Source organism: Cryptomeria japonica, chromosome 8 (assembly GCF_030272615.1).
Source record: "Cryptomeria japonica chromosome 8, Sugi_1.0, whole genome shotgun sequence".
NCBI lineage: Eukaryota > Viridiplantae > Streptophyta > Pinopsida > Cupressales > Cupressaceae > Cryptomeria > Cryptomeria japonica.
In genome coordinates, this window is record NC_081412.1 from 313,169,904 (window position 1) to 313,192,305 (window position 22,402).

A 22,402-nucleotide genomic window follows, 5' to 3' on the forward strand; every position below is an offset into this window, starting at 1 on the left:
CAAGCAGATAAGGCTACCAAACAGATAAACAATATCCAGCAAAAAATGGATAAATTGGTTAATGACATCATTGAACACCGATTCAACACCATGCTTATACATGTCGAACATTACTGGAGGGTGTACGTTGGAACCATAAAAGCATTAAGAGAGCATGAAAGATTAAAAGCACGATTGGATGAGGTGATAAGCAGTATTGATATGATGATGCCAGAGGAGAAGGCTGAAGGGAATTCACACGTAGAAGATCATGCTAAGTTCAAAGATATGCTAAAGCGAGATCTTAAAGAATTGGATGATGGGAGCCCTATTGGAATGCCCTCATTTTATAAAGAAGGAGGAGCAGTGTCCATGGAAGATTTGCGGAATGAGCTTATAAGCATCAAGGATTGGGCTCTGTCAAGATTGGACCGAAGCAAAGACATGGCCCCTACCGTCAACCAGATGATCTTCGAATACCTTTCACAAGGAGAAGAATTGAAGAAACAGAGTGTTAAGATCAAGACTTTCAAAGAGGATGATTATATTCATCATTTAGGAATTCTTAATCTCTTTTTACTTAAGTTTGTTAAGAATATTCAAATTAACGATTAACGTTTTGAAAAGACACGTCTTTTCATGTTTGGCTCTTGCTCTCATATATATGTGAGAAAGGCTTTTTGTAATAAAAAAAAAAACAAGTTAGAATAGGAACAAGATAGCAATGTATGCCAACCTGTAAGTTCTCTGTTATACAAATTCTGATGGAATACATGCTATGATCAGTTGTTTTTCTTTGCGTATGCGTTGTGGATTATTTCATTTTGTTTTGGCGATCGCTTGTGATATTATCTAAAGAGATAAGGTTATTCATATTCTTGGAATGAAATTTATGTTATATGTTATAAAGTTGAAATAAAAGTTCTGCTTGCGAATTGTAATTGTTCTTCGCAGTGCTTACTTGAATGGTCCCTTAAAGGTAGGGTTAAATTCGTTCAAGCAACTTATGATATAAGCATTCAATTGATCTCAGAAGATATAATAACCGACAGATCCATAAAGGGGTGGGTTAAAAAGTTGTCTCACAGGTTCGCATAATAAGTCCTAAAGAAAATATAATGACTCTGTAGCCCAAACAGCGAAGAAGGCACTGGTTATTTACAGATTACACTTATCACCGTATTCGTCATATGTCATTTTAAAAAAGCAACAGGAGTAACTAAGTAAGAAACATAGATCGAATAGCTTCTACAACAACAATCTTGAACTCATCTGCTATATCTCCATCCTAGGAATCTATGCCATCTTGAGATAGGAGGGAACCAGATCAAGACACTTAATCTTCTATAAAAAGCACGGGTCATTGAGAACGGCTGGTGAATAGGTACACCCGCCTAGGTCCTGCAGAGCCTGAAGTGAGAGAGTTAACAACTAAACAAGTTCACTCTATATGTTGGCCAAGTCAATTGGAGGGTTTGATCATAGGAGTTGGCATTTCCTTAGAACCTATCCAATCTGTTGATTTGAGACCCAACACACTCTCTTTGAAGAAAGAATAGAAGAGTCTTAGTTTAGATTTGCTTTCATCAATCTTGTTTTTTTTGTGCAGGATATCTAACTATTGTTTCTAGTTTCATATTTTAGAGTAGTTTGTTTAAATTTGCTCATTAGATGTTGCATGAACTCAAGGTTTTTGTTTTCTAAAAACCCAATAAGTTTTTATTAAATTACAATCTAACAAATTCATTTTATGAATTTGCATGCTACTTAGATTAGCAACCTAGTTTTTATGATAGAACTAACAATATTTATTTTGTTCTTCTTTTTCTCTATAAGATTTTGTTAATATATATGTATATTTTCTTATCTAATTTGGTGTGTTAATTAGATTTTATTTTCCCTAACACTGCAGTTTAAGTCCAGTGGTTATTGAATCTACAGTGCACACTATATATTATAATATTTTAAAATTGTGTGATTGTTGGGATCTTGTATCTCATTTATTATTTTATAAATGGGAGTTAATTATTTATCATTGTATTATTAATTTTATTTTATTTTTTTGATAAAAGTGGGTAAACCATTGAATTATATTAATATTTTTTTGTTTTTTTAAAAGGTGTTTGGTTCAAAGAGCACTAAAGGGAAAGAACCAGTAAGAAAACCCTTCAGTATTGCTCAAAATACACAAGCCTATCTACCCATTACAAGGGTCTCCTGGGCACAATCCACCAGAACCCTCCCCAATTACATAATAACTTCATTAGATATAAAGGAAGTTGCCATAAGTGGCATACAAGAGAAAACTGTCATTGTGAAACATCAGGAAGAACAACATCCATCCAAAAAACTAAAGGATCAGCCAAAAAGTCAAGCTCGAGCCACCCCTATCTATAAAGCACATTTCTCCAATCCACTGATTAATAAGAGACCAAGAACAAGAAGAGAAATCACTACAAGAGAACCTGCCAAGACAAACATCATGAGCAAACACAAAATAAACCAAAGAAGAAGAAGGAGAGGATGATGTAGACCCAAAGGAACCAAAATGAGGCCAAGCCAAAGAATAGCCCACAGGAAAAGCCAAGAAAATAGTAGAAAGATGAGAAACCATCTCATATAACAACCATCTTCAAGTTCCAAGATCTCAAAGACAACCACCAACTTCCAAATCTTACTGTTGTTCTCAAAATATGATTCCCCTTAAGACCCTTATAGTAATATGATAAACTCTATCTGCATAAGAGAGATCAAAGAGAAGGAAACTTTTAGAACAACATATGACAAGGTTTGATTAACCTTCTACACTTTGAACTTGTCCAAAGTTTAGGCGGGTATACCTTTTGTGAATTGAATTCACACTTTTAAAAGACAAATCCATAGTAAACTAGTCCAAAAACCAATGGATCTTATCACCTTAAAACCAACTTAAACAAAGAAATGAAACTTGTACTCATGTTCAGTATTGACCTACAAGATATGTAAAAAGACAACCACAATAGATACCACTTCCTTATCCAAGCCACAGAGTCATCTAAGTTTAGATTATACTCCCACAATCAAATATCTCCACACATCCTATCAGCTCAGCTTCTACAGATCCCCACATATGTCTGACATATGTAAGAATTTCACTCGTACCAAACCAAACTGCATTTATCAAATTCAAAGTATCCCACAAAGAATTTACTGATAGAAATGATTCTCGCATATTTAATTCCCCTCCTGAAGAGAAAATCTAAGAAGTACATCTACTTGAAGTCGCCTTACAACCCATATTCAAAAGGAATAACCCTAGATTACTCAGAATGAAACAGTAAATATTTGCAAAAAATACTTGAAGACAACACAGAGTTTAAGCTCAAAACCGATGGTTTGTGTATTGATATTATTTCAGAAAGTATTACAAAATATTTGAATGTTCTCCATTAAGACTTAGAAAAACCTCAGATAAATTTCTGCAACGTTTCCTTACAATTCCTTTCGATCCCCTTTTTACTAGTCCTGGTATCCATTTATAATAACATGGATGCATACAAAGCTTCGGACTTTCCTAGGAGAGTTTGTTACAATCATTACTTCTCTTAAGAAGTAGTTACAAAACCTTTTCCAAATGCAGTTACAAGTCTTTTTCAACATCTGCGGCTTCTTCTACTTGTTGTTCTACTGCAACATCTTCTAACTACTCTACATCCAGTACTGCATATTTTCTTGTCCATTCCTGGTACACATCATCAGCAGGCCATGAGAAGTTAATCACTTTTCCTTTTGTCTTGGCTAATCTTTTCCAAGAGTTCCTCATTTTGTTGACCTCTGAATTCAGAAAACCATAATGAGATTTGATTTTCTCAATCTCCTCAATTGTTTTGATAAATATGGAGGCAACCTCTGAATTAATAATTCCTTTTATTCTTAATGACAATTTGGCTTCTAATTCCTTAAGCCATATTTGTTTGTCCTTTAATTGAGTTGGACTAACAAAACCCCCTAGGAGTAATTCAAAAACTTGATCAGTGTACTCTTTCTTGTACAAGTTGATCTTTCTATTTGCATTATCTACTCCTTCTGCTAACTTTACTAAATCATTTGTCATATCATAATTAGATTTAATAATGGGGTCAGCCCCTGCCTCATCATAGGATACACAAATAAGTTCTATATCCTGCTCTCTAGGTTTCCACTTGTCAAAAATAGGCATTAGAACAGCCTTGTCTCCATTTAGCTCATTCCATATTTCCCAAATCTTACTCATGTTATTGTACATTAGTGAGGACCCTATGGTGTCAGAAAAACTCAAAATTGTAGCTCTTACTCTCTCTTCATATTTCTTTGCATACAGGGCCTGAGCCTGTTTTAACTTCTCCAATTCATGGGGAGTCATCTCAATCAACTGGGAACTAGAAGGTGTTGGAGATGGTGGGAATTCAATAATGGGGCTGGTAGGTGGAGGCCTTGCAGGAGAAGAGGAGATCATCAATGTTGAGGACTCACCTTGATGGTATTGTCCTGCCAATTGGCTTTGTAGCTTCATAATGATGCTATCTTTACCCCTTACCTCTTCCTTAGCACTGTTATAAGCTTTTAAAACTGTCTCCAACTTAATTTGGAGATCTGCCTTTTTTTTTTATTCTTTCTCTGCCACTGCAATACTGAATTTTGCAGTCTCTAGGACTGTGATTGCAGCTTCTACCACCCCAGTGCTTTGTACTCTTTTCACTATCATACCTCCAAGGTAACTTGACCCTGGGGTGTCCTTATTCTTTCTATTTTCATCTCTTTTCAGAGACCACATGACCAGGGCAACATTATCCTTATTGAAAGTGACTCCCTCCATAGGCCTGGTCTCTTTCCTTACTGCCTCTAAAACCAATGCATCTCCTATGTCCCATTCAGGGAGAATAAGTACACCAGCCTTTACTACCATGTCTCTTCCTTGCTTGGGAGTGATGGTCTTGAACTCAGTGACCATTTCTTTCTTTATTTCTTCCTCCACCATAGCTGGATCCTTGTGGGGCTGCTCACCTTTCCTCTTCTCACACCTAGCATTAAATTGATCAATATTTTGCTTCCACACGAATTGCAAAAAAGCTCCTGATGTGACAAAGTTATTATCAGCCAAGAAATCCTCACTGGCTTGTTTGATCTCAGGATCCAACTCTTGGCCTTTGAACTCATTAGTGGTTATGTTCATCTCAGCATTAAGGGGCTCTTCTGGCATTCGCTCTTCCACTTCATCATAGGTGTAGGCTATCTCTCCAAGACTGCCTAATTGCAACAGTTGCTCAGCTGTTGTCTGTTCATCTCCTATATGAATAGGGGATTGAGATGGGGAATACAAGGGTTCATCAGATTGTACTTCCTTTCCCATTCTTTGCCTCTTTGGGCTCTCCTGAATGTCAATGACATCCTGTATCTTCCTCTTTCCTTTTGAGGTAGAAGGCTCCCCTGTTATTGGCACCAACACACTATAGTTGGACTTCTTATGTAACATGTAATCACCTGGAGGGATTGCTTTGGCAGATGTAGACCTAGTTAAAACTAGTCTTTCTTTCTCAGGGTTGTTCTTAATCACAACCTCCCTCTTCTCTTTCAATGTCTGCATTACATCTTCAAAACAAAGAATTAAGAATTTTACCTTTTCTTCAAAGGGGTGGAAACTGGACAAAGGGTCATAGCTATTGTCAAATTGGTGCACAAAATCCAGGGCCTTCTTGTAGGCCACCCACTTTTCTTTCCTTAGCTCTTTCTCATCCAAATCAAACTCATTCCTGATGAGATCTTCAGGGAATTGGAATTGGTGAGGTCTACCTCTGCATACTGCCCTCTTTCTGAACATGTTGTTGAAGAAATCTTCACGGTCAGCACACCTTGATACTGCAGTTGATAAATGGTAGGGTTGAAGGAAATCTTCAAAGCACTTCCAACCCCCTTTAGTTATTACAAACTGATGAGCTATGGTAATTGTAGGGAAAATAGTCCCTTTACCTCTACCTGTTAGCTCTGCCTCTTGCACGCTACCAATCTGCTTGAGAACTTCCTTTTAGGTGCCATCTTGAAATTACTATGCAAGCAACTTAATTACTGACCACAACAGTTCTGTAATAGATCAAAACCCCAATTTTAAACAAACTATCAAGTAATTGCTAAGCAAGAGTACAAGAGAACCTATTCTTGGCTTGAAGAATTCTGCTCTATGTGTGTGTGAAAAAGTGAACCTATAGCTGCAAGCACAACACTTCAATCAAGTCATTATATGCATGGTTATTAATCAATAATCAATAAGAAATAAACCATAGCAAAGCGACTAATTGCCTTCTAAAAGATGCAAGTATAAGATTGCTCTCAAATTTTTATAAGCAATACCAGTAACTAGACTACACCAAGACGAAGGATTTAATCTATATGATATTAAGCTATATGGATGCAAGATGGATGAATAATTCAAGCAAGAATAATCAATTCAAGCAACAATGGATGCAAGCAATAATGAATGTAAAATGGATGAAAATAATCTAAAAATCACAATAATATTCAATGACTCCAGAGCGAAATTAGCGTGATAATAATCTCCAAGCGTGTTCTCAAAAATCTCTGGGGTGAATTGGAATGAGAGCTGAAGACTGAATTTATAGAGACTAACAAGAGAAAAAGTTCAATTTAGGATTAATTGAAATAATTGAGAAATCATGTTTAGTTAACCTTGAGATAGATTCCAATTATAGTTTAATTGAAATGCATTCAAATTAGAAGTTCAAGTTGCATTGGAAAATAATAATAAATTAATTCCATGCATATAGGATAAAAATAGATAATTCTTTAATTTATTCAAGAAAAAGGTCTTTTCAATGCAACTAAACTTCTTTTTCTGAAAATCTTTGAGTTCCAATTTTAGAGAATAATTCAATAATTCAATTAAATTGCTTTTCTGATTTCAAGTTCTAAATTTAGAAAAAGAAATAAAATCTCAAGTTTGATTTCTCTCTCAATTCAATTCTTTTTGTTTTATTTTCAATTCAACTCTTTGTAATAAATTAATTCATCTTTTGTAATAAATTAATCCTTTTTGCATGATTGAATGGCAAGTTTATTAATTAATTAAATATGCAAGGATATTTAATAAATTAAAATGGGATAATTGATCAAAATGATATTATTGGAAACGATTTGATTAATTAAATAAATATTTAATTAATATTGAGTAATTGATTTGCCATGTGATATTTGATGATTAAAGAATTAATAATGTGCTCAAGATTGATTTAATTGCTTTGGTTAGGACCTTGGTGATGTTGTCAAGATTAGGGGCCCATGGTTTAGATGACCAATTTTTGGGTATTACATTTTCCCCTCTTTGAATTAATGTGCGAGCAGTACGTTGGTTCAAAGAATGTGTGATGTCTAGGAGATGCCAGTTCTGAACTTGATTGATCACGAACTAGATGAAAAGCAAGGTGTTTAGCTTGATTCGAAGCGACAAAGCTGAATGAAGTCTGATTAAAGTGATACCGATCCTGAACTTGATTGAACTGAGGAACAATAGAAAACAAAGATACCAAACTTGAACTTGATTGATCAAGAAGCGGATCTTACTGATCTAGAACTTGATTGATCTTAGATGCAGTGAGTGATGATAAAAAAATTGATCTTGAACTTGATTGATCAAGACACGATGAGCGAAGAATGAACCATTCAGCTTGATCAAGAAACGAATACTAAACACCTACTTAGATTTAGTGTGATCAAAGATACTCTTGAAACTTTTGATTGAGCTTAAACGAATAATCAGTTTGATTTGAAGCGATGAAACTGATTAATGTTAAGAGATTAATTCAGATGAAAGACAAATATCAGCTTAATTTGAAGCGATGAAACTGATATGCCCCTAGCGATTGATTTGATTCAGATGATTGAGAGATCTCAACTTGATGTGAAGCGATGAACCTAAGATGCCCCTTAGCAATAAGAATTGATTTTCTTTAGTTGAAAAGATTTTGCTCAACTTTTGATGAAGATTTGAAAAATTTTCTCGACTTGTGAGATGTGAAGTCATAAGGTAGTGAGTATGCCCCCTCGAGAGCGAAATCGAAAGATAATGAGGGTACTTGATTAAAGGCAATTGTTTGATGAAAATAAGTAATTTGAGCACAAATTGATTCCGAGGATTTTTTTGAAAATTTCGACGTTGATTGATGAGAAATTGAGCGCAATTTGAAGAAAGAATGAACATTTGATGAAAAAAGCGCTAAGTGGTCAAAATTGTGAAATTGACTAGCAAAATGATCTCGAATTTCAATTTCAATCCCAAAAATGGAATCAGAGCAGGCAAATTAGCTAAGGGTACAATTTTCATAACCATCGGAGCAAGTTGAAAAATTAGGTTTTAGGCTATATATAGGACGAAAGTGTCATTTTCAAATCATTTTAACCCTCCAAGTTTGAAAATTCAAAAAGCCTTCTACGAAGAAAAATGGTGGTCCCTACTCGTCAGCATCGATTTGAGCGCCAGAGAAGACATAATCAACCCCGAAACTACGAGCCAGTGGTAAGTGATCGATCTTAAGCCTCTTTATGTTTTCAATTTTGAATTTTTTTGTTCATTTTTCACGTTTTTCATGGGTTTTGGGTCGGGCATCACGTTTTATTGTGCGAGACAGGATCCTGTCTCGTACAAGAAACTGGTAAAAAATCTTTTTTCGTTTGAGCCTACTAGTTTTGTCGTACGGGGTCCACCCTTGTGTCATACAACAGGTCTGTTAAAAGACCATTTTGTCGTGCTAAGTCTGTTAAATTGTCGTTTGAGGTTGTTTTCTCGTACGAGAGCCATTCCTGACTCGTACGAGATGCTGCTTGACTATGTTTTGTCGTTCAAAAGACAGTGATCATTTTTTAAGGTGTAAACATGAAATTTTAGTTTTACATTTGACTTATTTGGATTTGCGTGATGTTTAACTTCTCTTGTAGGCTCATTTGGAATGTTTTCTGATGATCGTTGTTGGGTTTTTGCAGGTTTGATTACCTCCTGTGCTCTTCAGATGTGTATATCCACCTACGATGGCATTAGTTTGTCACCTATCTGAGGTTGAGAAGGCTCATGTTGATTTATGCGGCTTGACTCACTTATTCTGATTACCTTATATCTGTGTGAACCACGGGATGCTCACGGCATTGGTTGAGCATTTTTATTCGGAGCAGAATACCTTTCATTTGTCAGTTGGGGAGTTGACTATCACTCCCGAGGATGTGTATAGGATCCTTCGTATCCCTTTTGCTAGGGATAAGGTAGATTATGATACTGCATTATTACCTAGACTACAGGCTCTTAGGAACATATTCAGGGATCCCGACATTTTGACTTTGATATCTCAATGATGAACCACTAGTACCAAACCGGTACTAAGAGTGGGGGGTGAATTAATAAAAACATAAATACTCTCCAAAACCGGTTTGACAGCAAATACTCCAAATGACTGATAAACAGGGATGCCGGTAAAATAGAGTGCAACCGGTAACATCCAGTATAGCTCAATTAGTCATGAACCAGTCACTCATTAAGTTTTTCTCTTAGCTCAATACCACAGTATCATTATATTCTCATGCATAAACTAGTAAACCTAAACATCAGATCTTCACAATAGTGAGTTCAATATGTTTAATAGACAGACATAAAACATAGAACATTCATGTGCTTAACAGATAAAATAGAGCATCACAAGACAAGAGCATTACACATGACACACATATTTTTCACATGGAAACCCAACTGGGAAAAACCATGGTGGGGATGAATACCCACAAGCTACTTTTTGAACTTTTTGGAAGTTCACTCTGTTAGGAGCCTTGTCCGGTTAAGGACATTACAATTGGTTCTGGTAGGAACCGATCCTATTAGGGATCACCCAATTAAGGGATACCCGGTTAAGGGTTAAACCCGGTAGGGTCACCTTGTTAGAGGATTTCAAGAACTCAATAGCTAAAAGGATTTCCTAAGCTTCTCAAGCTTCTCAAAACTCATTAGCCTCGAGTTACTCGTTTAAGGGATTTAAAACAAGCTGGTTAAGACCACCCGATTTAAGGGATTTTGAATCAAGCCAGTTAAGGCTACCCTGTTAGGGGATTTTACAACTGTTGAAATGGTTAGAGATCAACAGGTATTACAGTGATCTGTTAACAGCACCCAATGCTAATGCAGATCCATTTTTGGCTCCTCTTCACCTTCTGCACATTCACTTTGCAGATATCTCTTCTCTCCTTTGGTCTGGCAAGAAACACGTATCACTTCCCTTGGATACACACTCACAACTTTTGCCAACAACTTCAGAAAGAAACACAACATCGACCTTATAGGAAACATACAGGTCGGTAGCAAAAACCCTAAACCTATTAGGTTAAGCAATTCAAATGGTTCGATTCTGACTGTTGAATCATACTGCATTAAATGCAACAATCTTGAATCGATCTCAAGACATTCTCCATCATCCATTATCCACCGTTTTCATGGCAGCGGGTAACCCATCACGCGTTATCACCGTTTAAAAGACTTCACACATTCCCAAGGTAGATAGGAATAGTCTTCTTCATGCAAGATCCTTCACGCGCACAGAGCTTACGTGGCAACACGATCTGTCCTCCATCTTACTGCTAACTCATCACACAAAGATCACCAATTGAGTCACACGAACCGGAAACCCCGAAGTGGAAGCTGCCTACCAACCGGTAGTCATACAATGCTTCCATGTACCGGTTCTCATAACTACATGCCGGTTCACCTTGAACAAATATGTTGCTTCACTTTGGCATATAAACTGGTTCATATATATGCTAGTTCCTCTCCCTTCACCTATCACATGTGTCGGTTCTCACCATGTCTCATATTGACATCAATGACAACATACAATATCATTTTGTCATCATGCCGGTTCACATAATGCCAACAATCTCCCCCTTTGGCATTTATGGTAATATACAAAAGATATCTTCTCTACTTCACATCTTCTCCCCATTTGCTGCAGATATCTTTTCGCTTCACTCCTTCTCCCCCTTTGACAATAATGCCAAAGTGGAGGTACAAACATTTCTGTTTCATAATGCTACTCCCCCTGAGGAGTAGCATCCTTCAACACACCAATCAACCAAAACTTTGTCTTTCCAGTACCTAACTGATGTGGAACAATCACTTTTAGTTCACCTCCTGAAGGGGAAATACCCCTAATTCACCTCTCAAATGCACAAATGTTGTTTTTGGGAGAGGCTTGGTGAGTATGTCTGCTAACTGCTCCTTACTAGACACATGCTCCAGTGCAATCTCTTTATTCTGAACCTTTTCCCTCAAGAAATGATACTTAAGCTCAAAATGCTTGGTTCTAGAATGTAAAACCGGATTCTTTGATATATTGATAGGACTTGTGTTATCACAGAATATACTTACCGGTTCAGATACAGGGATCTTGAAGACTTCCAGTACATGCTTCATCCAGATTGTCTGAGTGCAGTTCATGAAAGCTGCAACATACTCTGCTTCTGTTGTAGACTGAGAGATGCAACTTTGCTTTTTACTTATCCATGAGACCAATCTACCACTGAGAAATAATGCACCACCGGTTGTGCTCTTCTGGTCATCCACATTACCGGCCCAATCAGCATCTGTGAATACTTTCAGATTGAAATTATTGTTGTATGGGTACCACAATCCATAATCAATTGTTCCCTTCAGATACCTAAGAATCCGCTTGACTACACTCAAGTGAGATTCTTTTGGACTCTTCTAGAACCTTGCAGTGATGCCAACTGCATGTGCAATATCTGGTCTGCTATGCACTACATAATGCAACTTACCAATCATTGACCAGTATTCCTTCTCATCAACCAGTGCGGAATCATCCTCCTTTGTTAGTTTGCAACCGGTCACCATCGGTGTACCAATCGGTTTGCTATCTTCCATGCCAAAATTCTTCAGCACCTCTTTGACATATTTGGACTGAGTGATGAAGATTTCATCTTTCATCTGTTGGATCTATAGTCCAATGAAGAACTTAATCTCCCCTATGAGTGACATCTCAAACTCTTTCTTCATCTCATCAGCAAACTCATGACTCATCTTGTCATCTCCACCAAAGATGATGTCATCAACAAAAACTTCACAAATCAGAATCTGATCTCCTTCAGACTTCAAGTAGATATTGCTATCTTCACTTGTTCTCTCAAATCCAATCTTCACAAGATGGGAATGTAGGCACTCATACCATGCCCTAGGTGCTTGCTTTAGACCATATAATGCTTTATGTAGCCTACATACCATGTCACTGTCTTCAGATAGGGCAAAACCCATCTGGTTTCTCAATATACACCTCCTCTTCAAGTACACCATTTAGAAATGCAGATTTTACATCCATTTGATATACCTTGAATCTCTTAAAAGCTGCATATGCAAGAAGCATACGAACTCCTTCTAGTCTGGCTACAGGAGCAAAGGTTTCCCCATAGTCTTCACCTTCTTCTTGAGCATATCCTTTGCATACCAGTCTGGATTTATTCCTAATCACTGTGCCATCCTCATTCAGCTTATTTCTGAACACCCATTTGGTGTCAATGACATTTTTATGCTCTGGTCTGGGTACCAAGGACCATGTACCATTTTTCTCTATCTGGTCAAGTTTTTCTTCCATTGCCTTGATCCAGTCTTCATCTTTATGAGCCTCTTTGAATGACTTAGGCCCTCAAATTCAGAGATCATACATGAGTTTTCTCTGATCTTTCTTCTTGTAAGGATTCCTGCATCCTTATCACCTATGATCTACTTGGGATCATGATTCAACTTGACATACCGAGGAATGGTCTTAATTGGTTCTTTTTTCTTTTCTTCTTCATCCTCATCTTCATCAGTATCAGCATTCACTGGTTCAGGAACACTGTTACTGATACTTGGTTGACTGACAACCGGTTCCTAGAAGGTTGCAACTGGTTGATTTACTACTTGCTCACTATCAGTTTCCTCAATCTTCTCAGAGGATTCATCAACTTTTACATTGATGCTTTCCATAATTCTCTGAGTCCTATTGTTGTAGCACTTGTAAGCTTTACTCTTGGTGGAATATCCTAGAAATATTCCCTCATCACATTTAGCTTCAAATTTACCCTGATGTTCACTCCTCTTGATGTAACATTTGCTACCAAATACCTTAAAGTAGTTAACCATAGGTGTCTTGCCAGTCCAATACTCATAAGGAGTTTTGTCCTTACCCTTTTTGATGAGTACCCGGTTCATAGTGTAGACTGCAGTGCTCACTGCTTCTCTCCAGAAGGTGTGAGCAACCTTTCCTTGGATCAACATGGTTCTAGCTACTTCAACCACAGTCTGGTTATTCCTCTCTGCTAGGCCATTCTGCTGTGGAGTCTGGGGGGCAGACAGTTGTCTCTTGATGCCAAATTCTTCACAATACTTGTTGAATTCACTGGAAGTGAATTCCCCTCCTTGATTAGTTCTGAGACATTTGATCCTTTTACCGCTTTCCTTCTCCACTAATGCTCTGAATGCTTTGAATTTCTCAAAAGCTTCAAACTTGTCTTTCAAGAATGTGACCCACATCATTCTTGAGTAGTCATCAGTGAGAATCATGAAGTACCTATCACCCTGCACACTTCTCATTTTCATAGGACCACATAAATCAGTATGCACAAGATCAAGCAAGTTGTCAGCAGTGAAAGATTTACCTTTAAAGGTTGAGGAAGACATTTTCCCCAATTGACATTCTCTACACAAGGTATTATCCAGTTTTGCTCAGCACCGGCAACCCTCTAACTACCTTGATCTTACTAGCCTTCACAATGTTATCAAAGTTCACATGACAGAATCTCCTATGCCATATCCAGCTATCATCAAGCTTAGCCATAAGACATGTACTTATATTTGCATTTAGATGAAATAGGTTACTTTTAGTCTGCATGTCGATGGCTACCAATTTGCCATCTTTACCTTTGATTCTACAAACTCCATTCTTGAATTGCAGAGTGAGACCACTGTCATTTAGCTGGCCAACACTTAGAAGGTTGTGTCTGAGACCTTCAACCCAGTACACATTATCAGCACTACTCTTTCCATTCAAAGAGATGGACCCTCTACCTTTGACCATGCATGGTGCATCATTGCCAAAGCAAACCACACCACCATCATACTCCTCTAAGGATAAAAACTTGCTCCGGTCACCAATCATATGGTGAGAACAGCCACTGTCAATGATCCATTCGTTTGAATTTTCAAACTGGGAGACAAGAGCCTTCTTGTCTGCCATATCTTCCTTTACAGCAACAAACACAATGTCTTCATTCTCTTCATCTTTTGATTCCTCATCTGTGACACCTTCATCAACTGCTACAAAACAGTTTCTCCGGTTCCCTCCTATGAATTTCTTGAACCTGTCCGGTTTATCCTTGTTGTCACTATTAGGACAGTTTATAGCAATATGTCCTATCCGGTTATAGGAAAAACATTTTAAAGGAAGCTTACCTTTGTATTTACCAGTCCCTTTTGGAAATCTCCTGGCTAGAAGAGCTTCAAATTCCATCAGAAACTCTTCATCCTTCATTTCTCTGTTCTGACTAGGTTCCCCACTAGTGCTAGCCTCTTTTCCTTTTCTGGATGGTATAGCAGAAGCTTTAAAAGCTGATTCTGTCTTTTAAACACTGCCATCAAAACTATTCAGTTCATAGGCTGTCAACTTGGCTATGATGGAATCCAAGGATGCCTTAGACTTGTCTATTGATCTCAGCTTCTAAATAGCAGCAACCCTTATTGCATAGACCGGCAATAGGGATCTCAGGACTTTACTTACCATAGTGGAATCTTCTATTTTGCTACCTGCACTCTTTATTTCTCCAACAACTTTTTTTATTCTTATTCCATACTGTTGAATGGTCTCTCCTTCAACCATCCGCATCTCTTCAAATTTTCCTCTCAGGCTTTCTTCCTTAGCCTATTTTACATGCTCATCCCATAGATATTTTCAAGAACATCCCATAAACTATTGATGAGGGCTTCCATGACTTGCCCATTTTCTTGTATCTCTCTCTTTTGGTCATCGGTGAGAGTACCGGTAGGAACAACATATACATTTTCAACATAACTCCAGTGTTGAACACCCATGCTTTTGATGAATATCTTCATCCTGTCTTTCCATATACCAAAATTTTCCCTATTAAACTTTGGACCTTCCCTCTTCATCATTTGTCTAGGATCTTTTCCTCAAGCGGTTAGGCTTACAACACAGAGGACCTGGAGGTGCTCTGATACCAATTGATATCTCAATGATGAACCACTAGTACCAAACCGGAGGGGGGGGGGGGGGGGTGAATCAGTAAAAACACAAATACTGTCCAAAACTGGTTTGATAGCAAATACTCCAAATGACTGATAAATAGGGATGTGGGTAAAACAGAGTGCAACCAGTAACATCCAGTATAGCTCAATCAGTCATGAACCGGTCACTCAATAAGCTTTTCCCTTAGCTCAATACCACAGTATCATTATATTCTCATGCATAAACTAGTAAACCTAACCATCAGATCTTCACAATAGTGAGTTCAATATGTTTTATAGATAGCCATAAAACATAGAACCTTCATGTGCTTAACAGATAAAATAGAGCATCACAAGACAAGAGCATTACACATGACACACATATTTTCCACGTGGAAACCCAACTGGGAAAAACCATGGTGGGGATGAATACCCACAAGCTGCTTTTTGAACTTTTTGGAAGTTCGCTCTGTTAGGAGCCTTGTTCGGTTAAGGACATTACAATTGGTTCTAGTAGGAACCGATCCTATTAGGGATCACCCGGTTAAGGGATACCCGGTTAAGGGTTAAACCCGGTAGGGTCACCTTGTTAGAGGATTTCAATAACTCAATAGCTAAAAGGATCTCCTAAGCTTCTCAAGCTTCTCAGAACTCATTAGCCTCGAGTTACCCGATTAAGGGATTTAAAACAAGTCGGTTAAGACCACCCGATTTAAGGGATTTTGAATCAAGCCAGTTAAGGCTACCCTGTTAGGGGATTTTACAACTGTTGAAATGGTTAGAGATCAACAGGTATTACAGTGATCTGTTAACAGCACCCAATGCTAATGCAGATCCGTTTTCAGCTCCTCTTCACCTTCTGCACATTCACTTTGCAGATATCTCTTCTCTCCTTTGGTCTGGCAAGAAACACGTATCACTTCCCTTGGATACACACTCACAACTTTTGCCAACAACTTCAGAAAGAAACACAACATCGACCTTATAGGAAACATACAGGTCAGTAGCAAAAACCCTAAACCCTAAACCTGTTAGGTTAAGCAATTCAAATGGTTCGATTCTGACCGTTGAATCATACTGCATTAAATGCAACAATCTTGAATCGATCTCAAGACATTCTCCATCATCCATTATCCACCGTTTTCATGGAGGCAGATAACCCATCACGTGTTATCCCCGTTTGATAGACTTCGCACATTCCCGAGGTAGATAGGAATAGTCTTCTTCATGCAAGATCCTTCACGCGCACAGAGCTTACGTGGCAACACGATCTGTCCTCCATCATACTGCTAACTCATCACACAAAGATCACCGATTGAGTCACACAGACCGGAAACCCCAAAGTGGAAGCTGCCTACCAACTAATAGTCATACAATGCTTCCATGTGTCGGTTCTCATAACTACATGCCGGTTCACCTTGAACAAATATACCGCTTCACTTTGGCATATAAACTGGTTCATATATATGCTGGTTCCTCTCTCTTCACCTATCACATGTGCCGGTTCTCACCATGTCTCATATTGACATCAATGACAACATACAATATCATTTTGTCAGCATGTCGGTTCACATAATGCCAACAGACTTATTCCATGAGTTGGGACATTCTTATGAGCAGGTATAGTGAGGAGTATCCCCTGGCATGTGTTCTAGCAGGTTTCATTAGTTTCTTTTTGATGCCAGATAGAGGCCAACAAGTTTTCCAGAGTAGATGGGGATGGATGTTGGAGAGGTTGATAGAAACCCCTCAGAGACTTGGTTGGGGCTCTTGTTTATTGGCCCACGTGTATTGGGAGATGTGTGAGATCGTATACAGACATGGGTGAAGCATGGCCACCGGGGTGTACATTTTACAGGTGTGGGCTTGGGAGCACCTTCTTGTTTGTCGACCAATAGTTGATAATAGCAGAGAGCCAGGGGAGCCGATTGTTTACAGGTATGCCGGATATACTACGTGGCCCCATCTGGGCAAGACAGATTTTTGGTGACGACAGCTCGACGACCTTATAGCAGTTGTTTGGAGACCATACAGAGGATTGGAGTTGTGGGATGACTGGTGAAGGGTTCACAGGGACCTTTTTGTGACACGCCCACTGATCGGGAGATCACAAACTATTGTGGAGCGATTCATCATTTCATGAGTGACGAGGTAGTATGGCCGGCCTCAGGGGATCTCGCAGGAGTATACAACGTATGCTCGTTATGCTGATGAGGAGAGGCAGGGATGGCCTCCACGTTTGTCATATGCTTTGGATATGCAGGAGCTGATAGGTTTACATCGCTTGAGATGGGATTACCTGGAGGATGTAGCAGATGCAGGGGTATTGCCCCAGTATAGGGATTACTTTCAGCAGCATCCATTCCCTCGATTTACAGATCCGGGAGAGTAGGCTCCTCATATTGAGGATGTGGAGGATGATGCACCCGCACTGGCATAGGGGCAGGACCAAAGGTAGGGACAGGCACAGAGATCAGAGGCTCCATGACGGACTGGTGGTGATCTTGGTGCTAGCAGCAACGGGGTGCAAGATAATGTTGGACAGTAGAGGAGTGAGGGTGGATCCCTTGGGAGAGTAAGTGTGAGGTTGGGTGGCGGAGAGGAGGAGCGAGCATCTCCTAGGCAGGTTTGACAGCGGTGGGATGAGAAGGGTGGAGCCACAGGTGGAGATGGTGGTGGAGATGGTGGCGGAGAGCCTGCGAGAGAGCAGGGGGCTGACACGGGATGGTCGATGAGAGCACGTCTTGCAGAGCTGCAGTCACAGTTGATAAAGGCTCAGACTCAACTGGCAGAGTGAGACCGACAGCTGGTCGAGGTTAGGGTCAAGCGTGATCGCTAGATCATAGCATTGAGAGTAGAGTCGAGAGCAGAGATAGAGTCTCTATGACAGGAGGTGCTTCTCCAGAGCAGTAGGGTAGCATATTATGTGGTGGCATATAGTGTCGCAGTTCTTGTTTCACAGCAAGTGCAACCCTATACACAGTATATGGCTAGATCAGAGGGAGCATGAGCACCTCAACAGGATCCTGGGCATCAGGCTCCTGCTCCTCCACCAGGCGATGCGGAAGAGGGTGCCAGCTAAATGATTCATTTTTTTGTAGCTCGGATATTTTTTTTTTTTGTAGACACACCCATTTTTTTGTAGCCTATATGATTCTTGCTCCGATGGGAGTTTATATATGTCATTGGACATCATTTTGTACTCTTATACTTGACATTATATATATACAAGATCTTATTTGACTTCATCGTACTTGTGTTGATTCGCTTATGAGATGTCTCTTATATGCTTTATTCTATATGTATGCAAATGATTATGAATGTATATTTTTGTTTCTTTGATATGCAAATAAATGATAATGCAAATGAGTAATAATGAAATGTATGAAGCTATGTGAAATGTTATGTATGCAACTAAACATCTCAAAACACAAGTACTCGATCAGAGAAATAATGATAAAAAGACCACTTAGCGTAAGAAATGATGATGCTTTCAACTCTCATTCAGAAGATAAAGAGATTATTACCATACCGAAATAACTCTAGATTCACAAAAATGCAGAATGAAATGCAACCTTCTTTGTCGAACCTTCTTGTTATATCCTCTAGACATTCTCTTTTGATACACTCTGAGATGATCAAACGCCACTTGCCGACGCTCATCCAGCAATTCAAGTTCTTGCAATCTAGATATTCTATGATCTTCATCAGTAACAAGACCTTGCAACGAAACTCTTAGAGATGGTATTTCTACTTCAATAGGTAATACTGCTTCGGACCCATACACCAAAGAGAAAGGTGTAGCCCCAGTAGGTGTTCTGATACTGATTCTGTAAGCCTATAGTGTAGGATTGAGCTGCAGATGCCAATCCTTCCCAGACTTGTTCACTATTATGTGCAAGATAGTCACTATATTTTTGTTAGACGCCTCGACTTGTCCATTACCTTGAGGGTAATATACTGATGACCAGCATTGCTTTATTTTGAATTTCTCACAAAGCTCATCCAAATCTTTATTCTTGAATTGTCCTCCATTATCAGTCACGATGGACGAAGGTATCCCATACCTGCAAATTATATAGTTTAGGATGAATAAGGCAACTTGTTTACCAGTTGCTTTGGTGAGCAGAACTGCCTCTACCCACTTGGTGAAATACTCAGTGGTGGTTATGATGAATTTATGTCCATTGGATGAAGCCGCATATATCTGACCAATGAGATCAAAGGCCCATTGCTGAAAAGGCCAGTGTGTTATAAATGGTATGAGGTCCCTTGCTGGGGCACGTATGAGATTTTCATGAAGCTGACATTTCTCACAAGTCTTAGCAAACTTTATGGCGTCTTTTTCCATATCTGGCTAGTAGTAGCCAGCCCGTAATAGTTTCTAAGCTAAAGTAAAACCATTCGAATGAGATCCACAAATACCTTCATGGAATTCCGATAATGCACGTTCAGATTCTTCAGTTTCTAGACATCTAAGCAATGTACCATCCAAACCTCATCTAAATAAATCGTTAGCTATGATAACATACCACGAAGCGTTTCGAGTTAGGTTTCTTTTTTTGTTACGAGTGAGGTTTTCAGGGATAATTTGATCGCATAGATAGGAATAAATGTGGTTGTATCAGGATGAGTCATGTCCAATAATAGAACAGACTATTTGGGTCTCAAGAGAATCATAAGCGGGGTAATATAACTCTTCCACAAGGAAATCAAAGCGAAAATTGGACTCCTGTAACTCAGGTATAGATGCCAAGGTGGCCATAGCATCTGCTGCTCTGTTTATTGATCTAGGAATCTGTTGGAATGATACAAAAGCAAAGTACTTCTTGATATCATCCACCATCCTCTTGTAAGGCATCAATTTCTCATCTCGAGTCTGATATGTATCATTGATCTGACTTATAACCAGCTGAGAATCTCCATAGATATGTAATTCAGCAACCTTCCATTCAATAGCTAGTTTTATTCCATTCACCAAAGCTTCATATTCTGCAATATTGTTTGTGCAAGGGAATAGAATCTTATAAGACTTTGGAATTGAATACTTCTGAGGAGTAATGAATAGTATGCCAGCACCTGAACCATTTTGAGTAAAGGAACCATCGAAGAACATCTTCTAGGGTTGTTGAGTAAGATGCATTATTGATTCATCTGGGAACTCGATGTATAGTGGTTGAGTATCCTCAAGTGGAGCTTCAGCAAGTTGATCAGCAATTACCTGTCCTTTTATGGCTTTGCGTTCCACATATTCAATGTCAAACTCTATAAGGATCATAACCCATTTCGCCAATCTTCCGGTGAGTGTTGCTTTATTAAGAAGATACTTGAGTGGATCGATTTTGGCCACCAACTTGACTGAATGTGCTAGCATATAGTGCCTCAGTTTCTATGATGCAAAGACTAATGTCAGGCATGCTTTTTCTATTATACTATAGTTCATTTCATAAGACACCAATGTCTTGCTGATGTAATAAATAGCTCTTTCCTTTTTGTTGTCATCTCGTTGTGCCAGAAGTGCCCCCAATGATGAATTAGTTGTTGATATATATAAGATTAGTGGCTTACCCTGAATAGGTGGCATCAATATCGGTGGATTAGAAAGGTACCCTTTTATCTGCTGAAGATGTTGTTCACACTGCTGATCCTAGTTGTATATTATTCCTTTTCTCAATACTTTCATAAAAGGTTGAGCCTTGTCTACTAGCTGAGAAATGAATCTTCTAATGGATTGGAGACGTCCCTATAGACTTCTCACTTGACTGATGTTCTTTGGAGGCGGCATTTCCATTATAGCTTGGACCTTCTTAGGATCAACCTCGATTCCCTTCTTTGAAATGATGTAGCCAAGTAGTTTACCAGATGTCACTCCGAATGCACACTTCTTTGGATTTAATCGGAGCTTGAACTTTTCCATTCTGTCAAGTATAGGACCTAACTCTTGAATATGCGTTGATCTTTTCATAGTCTTCACTAAGGTGTCATCAACATAATCTTCCATATTCTTATGCATCATGTCATGAAAGATGGTTGTAACTGCTCTTTGATAGGTTGCCCCTGCGTCCTTTAACCCAAATGGCATGACGTTCCAGTAAAAGGTTCCCCACGCACAGGTGAAAGTTGTCTTTTCTTGATCTCCAGGAGCGATTTTAATCTGATTGTAGCCGGAAAATCCATCTATTAGTGAGTACATCTCATACTCCATAGTCATGTCAACTATCATATCAATATTTGGCAATGGAAAGTCGTCTTTTGGACATGCTTTGTTGAGATCTCTAAAATCTGTACAAACTCTGATAGATTTATCTGCCTTCGACAGAGGCACTATGTTGGAAATCCATTCAGCATAATCTATTTCTCTGATAAATCCAACTTTGAGCAGTTTCTCTAGTTCAGCTTTGACCAATAGTGCTACATGCGGGTGCATCTTACGGATTTTTTTCTTAACTGGTTTTACTCCTGGCGTGATTGAGAGATGGTGCATAATGAGATCAGGATCCAAGCCTGGCATATCAGAGTACGTCCATGCAAAGTTTATTTTCTTTTCTAAGAATAGCTAAATGAACTCCTTCAATTCTTTTGCTAATAGTGATTGAGCTACGTGATGATTTGTGGTGTCTCTTGATTCCCGATATTCACTGGTTGAGTTGGCTTGATTAATATGGAAGACCGCTCCTGGAAATGATTGGGTAGTATACCAAGTATCTCACCTTCAGGCGCCTCAAAGAGATTTCCACCTTTAGGTACGTCCTTTATTTTCTCTTTTTTAGATACTGACACCGCCACAATATGGTTTTCACCATCAGATCTTTTATTTTTATTTTTCTTGTTTTTGCGACTAAGATACTTGATATCCGCTTCAGTCATATTTTTACTCCGTTCACTGGTGGAAGAGTTTATAGGTTTGACTGCATTGAGATAATAGGATAATGTACAGTCATTGGCAAAACTAGGTATATCCATGGGTTGATTCTCTAAAGTACAGTCAATCAATTCGGGATGTACTAAGGACAAATTTTGAATAGGTTCAAGAGTGTTCACGGTATTATTATCACAACTGCGGATTGAAAAGTCGAGTTCCAAAATGATACCTTGCGTAAGTGTCTCGAGACCAGGAAGAGTCAAATCATGATT